This window comes from Delphinapterus leucas, chromosome 1 (genome assembly GCF_059928025.1).
Source record: "Delphinapterus leucas isolate spDelLeu-1000000601 "Yukka" chromosome 1, BTC_Dleu_Yukka2, whole genome shotgun sequence".
NCBI classification, from domain to species: Eukaryota; Metazoa; Chordata; class Mammalia; order Artiodactyla; family Monodontidae; genus Delphinapterus; species Delphinapterus leucas.
The window spans coordinates 106,775,609-106,784,445 of NC_143129.1; positions in this window are offsets into that span (position 1 = coordinate 106,775,609).

Sequence of the window (8,837 nt, forward strand, 5' to 3'; positions counted from 1 at the left end):
CATATATAATAAAGTCCAAAAGAGTCAACATATTCAAAACACTTTATAAATACAGGGAGTGTCTGACGCAGCGACTCAAGTGTGGATTTTGCTTGTGTTGTTGTAGTTACATCCTAAGCAGCACGTACACGTTCCAATTTTGTCGTCCCCCTCTCTCAATCCCTGGCAATCTTTTCTGCCAGCTCAAGATCACAATCCATCTTAACACAGCATTACAAACGGCCTCCATCAATCACTCAGTGATCACTTAAAATGAAATCTATTCCCTCTACCCAGGTACAGTACCTGGCACATAGTAAGTACTCCGTATTTGCTGAAATGAAAAAATGAAACTCCCTCTCCTCTTTCCAAATGAAAACATGCTATGTTAGGGCTGTTTTTCCAAAATCAATTTAACCACCACTAATCCCCACGAAGTGTTATCACAGAGATTAACTACAAATAAGTGCCTTATAAACATATTTTTGATTTTTGCAGTGAGCCTCCGATGTCACGCAGATGCTTCTTACTCTCTCACGTGGGAAAGTGGATACACCTGCAGAGAAAGCGATGTTTATTTGAAAACACAATTGTAAAACCCGTATCATAGAAACTAGGGACGTTGTAGGCCACCAAGATTAACAAAAATGGAGCAGAGCTTAACTTCTGAGTGGAAGCACTTTGGGCAGAAGAGTTCTGCTGAGATACCATACTTCTCTAAGGTGAAATAAGTGGGAAAATTGTAATAATAACTACAGTGTAGAAAGCCCGTGCTCGGGAACAGGCATCTGCTTTGTGGGTGGCATGAAACAACAATCCCCTCATGTAGACATTAGCATCACCACTTTACTGAGCAGGAAATTCAAAGCACTTCAGCAGCTCACCTGAGGTCACGCCAGGGAGTCACTGAGCCAACGCGAAAAATCATGTCTGGCTCCAAAGCCCCTGGGACATGACTATGCTCTGTGCTGCCGCTCTTCTCTCAGACCTTTTCCCTTGTGTGCCCTCCACTAGCACCACCTCAAACCTAAAAATTAATCACTGAAGAAAAGATCTGAGTCCCATACATATCCTTGTACCAATTCTCCTTAGACAGGCCACAAAATGTAAGTGGCAGAATAGCAAAGAAGTTAACAGTGTAGGCCATGGCATGGATGGCTTAGATTAGCTTCCCTGTTCTATACCTTCCTTGCACAGGCAATTTTCTTACCTTCTTTGTGCCTTGGTTTTCTTCTAAATAAAATGGAAGTGGTAATAATGCCAATATTGTGAGGTTATAGTGATAATTAAATGAGTTAATACATGCGAAGTGCTTGGTGCCTGGCACACATGAAGTGCTGAATAAAGTTGGCCGTTATTTTTAGTTCTTTTGGCCATAATGCAATGGACATTTGGACATTGCATATCCACAGTTCAGCAAGTTAGTTGACCAGCTTCCAAGCACCAAGTTTTATTGAGCATCTAATACATTGCAATCTAAACAACAAAAGAGCCTGAAAGTAGTTCTCATCCAAGACATCAGGTTGTAAATTCTTTGACATAATGGACAATTTGGCAAGTCCTCCCTAAGTCCCTGTGGTATAGCTCTGTGTTCCATATCCCACAGATGAGCAAGTTGTAGTGAAAACAGAATAAGAGGGAATAGTCTTCATAAATTTTGTCTATAAAACCACTAAAGCTTTCAAATTAATCTATTCTTTTAACATTGAGGAAATAGGGACCTCATACTTAACCTTGCAACCCAGATCGCCCAGGCAGTAATTACAATTTTGAGATTTGAACCCACAACAGATGCCTGCTATATCTATAGCTTTAACCTGCCCTTCTAATAAAAGAAGAATTCAAACATCCTCTTTCATTGCTATTATTTCTTAGATACAACTCGTTTTAACACATTGTAACTATTTGACTCTTTTAGCCAATTATATAATAATAATAAAAAATATTGACAGCATAGAAATATCTAAATTCTGAGACTAGCTTGAAACGCCACCTTCCCTATGGGCTCCAATATGATAAAACTAAGTACCCAAGTATTTTATAGTTTTTATTAGAACTGATGCAATGCTGAATTAAAAATCATGAGCCGTTCAGTGCCCACACCCATATAACCTGAAGTAGTCCTTTGAAACATGATATTCATTGAATAAATGTTGAATAAACACTTGCAGTCCCTGCCAAGGGGAAACTTTAAAATTACTACAAGCTAGAGGAACCCATGAACTCTGTAGATACTGCTGGCGATCACTCTCTTGATTCTTTCCTCTTGGTTGGAAAAAGCAAGGGGACTTAGTTTACGGAAGAAGATAATAAGGATACACAGCAATCTAACGTAAACTGAATAAAGTATACATTCATTCTTTCCTGAGAAGCCCAGCTCTTCATATCCTAAGTCACCCCCAGGTGAAAATGTCTAAGTGACACTCTGACCACAAGTCAAAAAGCCATATGACCACAGGTGAACTGGGCTTGTTGAGCCTTATCCTAAGCTATATTTCATAAAAATACTCTCTCTGGATCAATGAAATGCAAATGCTAAAATTATCTTGTAGTACCATCAAAATAAAAAGAAACTTGAGAATTAAGTTGTCATTCTTAATTAAAATGAGCTTCTTAATTTCTTTACTCTAAATAACTAAAGTAGATATTAATACTATAAACACTTAACTGACTAAAGAAAGATTCTACCCACACCCCCAGTTAGAGAACACTTAATTTATATATGAGGCAGCTTATAAGTATTTAGCAGTGTGGCTGGGGTTAGCTCTTTGGTCTACTTTTTAAATGATTAAATACTCTCCATCCAAGTGAATAGATGACTTCAGAGTTGCATTTTGCATGCTAAAACCTTCTTTAAACACATAAGCCTTGCTCAAGATTTAAGAGGGAGAAAAAATCTTAGTGACGGTACATTCATTATGTCTTTATTAAGGATGGACTTTTCCATAGGGTTATGTGCAGCTGAAAATGAGCCTCAGTTTAATAACAAAGCAAGCTTTCCTAGTACTACAAATATTATACAATTTTAATGTTTGATGTGTTCCTTAATTATAGAAAACTCTGCAAAGAATAACATCCTTGAAATTTACTATGCAAATGCTCTTAATTTATGACAAATTGCTCCTTAAAACACAAGTATTAAATCTCTATTAGATTTGTCGAGGTAATGTACTAATATGCATCACTAAGATCTTAAATTTATAAGTAGCAATGCTGTTTGTTAGATGCAAATAAGGATTTCCTTAATTAAAATACACTATCCCCAGCCTCTCAGCAGATTTAGCTCAGTCTTTATATAGGACAGGTTCATTATCTACCTCAAGTTAATAGAAGTATGACCTACTGTGGTTATTTCCTTTAAAATTTAATTTTAATTACTATTTTGTTAATGGAAATAAAGCACTAAAGAATTGTGAAGATGATCCAAAAGCAATTTTGAAAACTTAATTAAAATACCTCTTCAAATCTTCAAAAGGAATTTAGCACTTACGTGGTTTGATAACTGATGGCCTTACAAATATAGCATTAGATAACCAACTCTATAAAAAAAAAATCTTTGGATGAAGCATACTTTACAACTATAGTGCTTCCTTAGTCTGCATCTTGAACTAATGGTCCAACTAAATAGGTATAAACGTAAAACTTGTAATTCAAAATTTTAACATTAGGCAAGGGTTCCTAACAAAGAAATGAAATGAATAACCATTACACAATGCCTTCACAATACATAAACCTTAAATGCATTCAGAGTTTTTGCATAAAACCATCATGGTTTAATCCAGATAACTGCAGATGTGTTCAGTTTGTCTTTTGGTCCTTTGGGACCTGAATATAAAATTAAAAGGCTGGTAAGATGTTGTATAAAATTCAATAGCAGAGTTTTATTAGGCAGCTTCCTCTCCAATCTAAATTTCAAAGATTTACACATATATTATTGATCTTATCTGTGAAAATATTGGTTCAGTGAGTAGCCTTTAGACATAACACAATCCATAGATTTTATTGAGATTCACTACTCCTCATGAAAAAGATAAGAATATGAGATGCAGAGTATAACAAAGAGCAAGCTCCAGGCAAGAAACACAGCCTTTGTGATGTTCAAAATATATTTAGCAGCTCTTATATTACAAACCTTGCAGTGTTATGGTTCATAATGCAATGTGCATTTTTGTACCAGACTACTTGACTACTTCCAGTAAGTAAAATCCCTGAATTCATTAGCAATAATGACTTTTTTTCCTTATAGATCTATTTAATGGAAAAGGCATTTTGCCAGACACCACCCCCTACCCTGTCAAAACAAAAAACAAACAAAAAAAACCCAGTATGCCATTCCATTAGCATAAAATCATGGATCTATTCTCTTAAACATTGGAATTCCAACTTCAGAAATTAAAGAAATTTTATTAAAAATGAAAAATAAGCATATGACTAAAATGATGGGAGAGCAATTAAGTTGAAGTACCACTGAATTTCTCTAATTCTGTATTAACCTAGAAATATGATTTAGATTCACACCCCCCAAATTTGACCTTACCGAACTAACAAAAGAAATTCTGTAAAAATAGGAGAGTCCATCTTTTGATTTTGTTCTTTTTTTTTTTTTTAATTCACCACACAGGAATTGCCAATTTGTAAGTGAGTTATTTTCTAAGACTTTATTTACATGTCAGTATTTTTAAAACTAAGGATGAATATTACCCTAGAAGCAATAAATAGGGATTAGGTTTATCCTAAAAAAATCTATAAAAGCTTAATTTAGCCTTATAGCATAGCTGAAAGACTTACAATGAAATATAGCAGGAAGCAATACTGTTTCAATACTAGTAATTAAAGAAAATGGAAAGTTAAATTGAATTAAAGATAGTTTATTATTCTTAAATGCTCTGAGAATAATAGATTTAATTCGAAGAGAAAGCAAATGTAGATGAGACATTTATCAGAATTCTGAAGGCGACGTCTGAGCTTTTTCAAGGTCTTTGGAGGTTGTTGTCATCAATTCTGTTTCAGGGCTTAATTTCATGTGAACACATAACAACATGTATTACTTGGGCAGTTAAGATAAGTTTAATAATGAGTGCCTTTCCCTTCTCTTGTTGCAGGTATTCTTTAATATTAACTTGATTTTCATCAACAACAGTAAGAGTAATTTTTAATTAATAATCGGAATGGAAAAAGAGCAATGATGGAGAAAGATTTTTCTGGAGATAACTAAACATACATTGGAAGAAAGGAAAGGAGGGAGTAAGGAACAATGAAAAAGTATTGGAGAAAAAAAAAAAAAGAATTGGAGGGAAGGGGTAAGGGGCCAATAAAGAAGCATGGACATTGTAAGAAAATAGTAACTTGAGGTCTGTTGGTTCTTGGAATTTTTTATTTGTTTGGTTGTTTGTGTATATGTGTATGTGTATATAAAACACATACACAGAGAAGAAAGAGCGGGAGAAAGAACAGTATGATTTCCTGATATCCGTCCTTCCATTTAAGTTAGTTTTTTAAATCTCAATTGTTTCTTCTGAGAGCAAAACATGCCAAAGTGGAGGATGAGTCATATGATCCCTTAAACACAAAATATAGTGGCTTAAGTATCTAGACTAATAAGCATTGAGCCTTAGAATAATTCAGAATCTTTACATAAAGCCACAGTGGTTTAACTATATTGTTACAAAATATTTTGTTTGTGTTTTGGCTCTCCAGGACCTATGCAAATTATTGAGCTGATAATGAACTGCATAAAATTCAGTACCAGAGCTATATTAAGCAAGAACCAAAAACAAAAAGACGCAGAGCCCTTAACACACTCAGATGCGCTGGGACTCTCTAAGAGCGTACAATGCTTCCCGCATGAGTCTGAACTTTCCTCAAGGGGTATCCCTCAGTGTTCGAGTTCTGTGAAACACACTCTGGATTAGAGTCAGGAATCAGACAAAGATTCGCACCACCGCCACTATTGTTCAATAGTGATTTGGAGGATCTAGCCAATGTAATAAAACAGGGTAAAGAAATGCGGCATAAATCAGAAAGGAAGATACGGCATTATCATTCTTTGCAAATGTTATTGGAAAATCCAAGAGAATCAGCTAAAATCCATTAAAACAAGAGAGTTCAGAGGAATGGCAAAATACGAAAGCAATAATTTTCACTTACACTGACAACAATCAGTTGGAAAATATAATAGAAAAACTATTCCACTCAAAATAAGAATTTAAAAGGGAGGGAGGAGACCACCCAAAAGAAAAATGGGCAAAGAATGTTAACAAGCAATTAAGACAAATATGCAAATAGCCAATTAACATGTGAACAGATGTTCAAACTCAATAATAATCAAAAATATATAAATTAAAACAAGATATCATTTTCCCCTTATGAGGACTGAAATGATTAAAAACACGGGTAATACCTTATCTTGACATGAAATGTGGAAGGAAGAACCACGCTTGTACAAGTAGTATTACCCAGAATCCACACAGGAAATAAACAGCACACTGAAATTGGGAAATTTGAAGAGCATTTAATAAAAGGATTATTCATAAGGGTGTGGGCAGGGTGGAGGGAACCCAAAAGGGATAAGGCAGTCCCCAAGGCTGGAGCAACAAAGTAGAGCAGAGAGGCTCACCTACCAGAACTGTGACCTTGGGTCTAGGGAGGCAGCCATCCCTCAGCAACCCCACAGGGAGGACCAGGAGAAGCAGTACCTCAGCTGAATTCTCCTTCCCTCTCACCTCCTGCCACGGCCCCGCCCTGCAACCCTTCCATCAGTCGACCCAGCCCTACCAAAAGCCAGAAGCCAAGGGACCCATACTCCCAGGTCAACCTCCCAGAGCACACAACAAGGGAGAGAAAGGTAGAGTGTGCACTCGAAGGGGCAACAGAAGATATCTAGCATGTAAGTGTTCACAGAAATATAAATTAGTGAAGCCAAACTGGATGATAATTTGACAGCACATATCACACATTTAAATACTCACACATACAACAAACGAAGCAAGAATCTACGATGAAGAAAAGACAGTCTCTTCAATAAGTGGTGCTGGGAAAACTGGACAGCTATATGTAAAAGAATGAAATTAGAACATTCTCTAACACCATATACAAAAATAAATTCGAAGTGGATTAAAGACCTAAATGTAAGGCTGGAAACCATAAAACTGCTAGAGGAAAACATAGAACACTCTTTGACATAAATCATAGCAATATTTTTTTTGGATCTGTCTCCCAAAGCAAAGGAAATAAAAGCAAAAATAAACAAATTGGACCTAATTAAACTAAAAAGCTTTTGCACAGCAAAGGAAACCATCGACAAAACCAACAGACAACCTACTGAACAGGAGAAAATATTTGCAAATAATATGACCGATAAGGGGTTAATATCCAAAATACATAAACAGCTCATACAACTTAACATCAAAAAAAACCTGATTTAAAAAATGGGCAGAAGACCTAAATAGACATTTGTCCCAAGAGGACATGCACATGACCAATAGGCACATAAAAAGACTCAACATTGCTAATCACCAGGGAAATACAAATCAAAACCACAATGAGATATCACCTTACACCTGTCAGAATGGCTGTCATCAGAAAGAACACAAATAACCAATATTGGTGAGGATGTGGAGAAAAGGGAATCCTCGAACTCTCTTGGTGGGAATGTAAATGGGTGCAGCCACTGTGGAAAACCAGTATGGAAGTTTCTCAAAAAACTACAAACGGAACCACCACATGACCCAGCAATTCTACTCCTGGGGATATATCCGAAAAAAACAAAAACACGAATGCACCCCAATGTTCATAGTAGCTTTATTTACAATTGCCAAGATAGGGAAGCAACCTAAGTGTTTATCCAACAGATGAATGGATAACGAAGATGTGGTATATATATATATATATATATATATATGATGGAATATTACTCAGCCATTACAAAGAATGAAATTTTGCCATTTGCAACAACATGGATGGACTTGGAGGGTATTATGCTAAGTGAAATAAGACAGAGAAAGGCAAACACTGTACAGTATCACTTATATGTGGAATCTAAAAAATACAACAAACTAGTGAATATAACAAAAAAAGAAACAGACTCACAGATATAGAGAACAAAACTAGTGGTTACCAGTGGGGGGTGAGGGGGAGCAAGATAGGGGTAGGGGATTAAGAGGTACAAACTGTTACGTATAAAATAAGCTACATGGATATATTGTACAACACAGGGAATATAGCCAATATTTTATAATACCTAAAAATGAAGTAAAACCTTTAAAAATTGTGAATCACTATATTGTACACCTATAACTTATATAATATTGTACATTCACTATACTTCAATTAAAAAATTTAATATATATATAAATATTCACATATAGTATAATATTGGTTTAGTCGTTTAAAAAAAGAAAAGAAGTTGGTATGAAAAATTCAAACTATTAGCTGTGTTTCTCTATGAGGAGGATTGGGAAGAAAGCTCAGGGCTCCAGGGTCAGCCAGGTCTGGGTTTGTATCCCATTGACTTGCTCAGTCAGTGTTCTTCTGACTGCAAAAAACAGAGAGAAAATCAAACTGACCTGAGAAAAATGTTTTGGTCAAGACTCACGCCACCAAACCATGAGGAAGCCTTCAGAAACACCTGGATCCAGAGATTGGAACCTCATCAGGTTCTTTCTTTCTCTTCCCCCCACCTGCCGACTGTCCCCTCCCAGAGTCTACCAGCTCTGCTCCTTAGAGTTGGTTTCATTCTCTCAGGCCCTTTGTTCCCACAAGTTCAATCCATGGTCACTGGCAATACTAAAAATATATTCTTCAAGTTTCATGGCCAGAGAGAAAAGAGCTTCCTGGTGCTTCAATTGAAACTGTCTCAG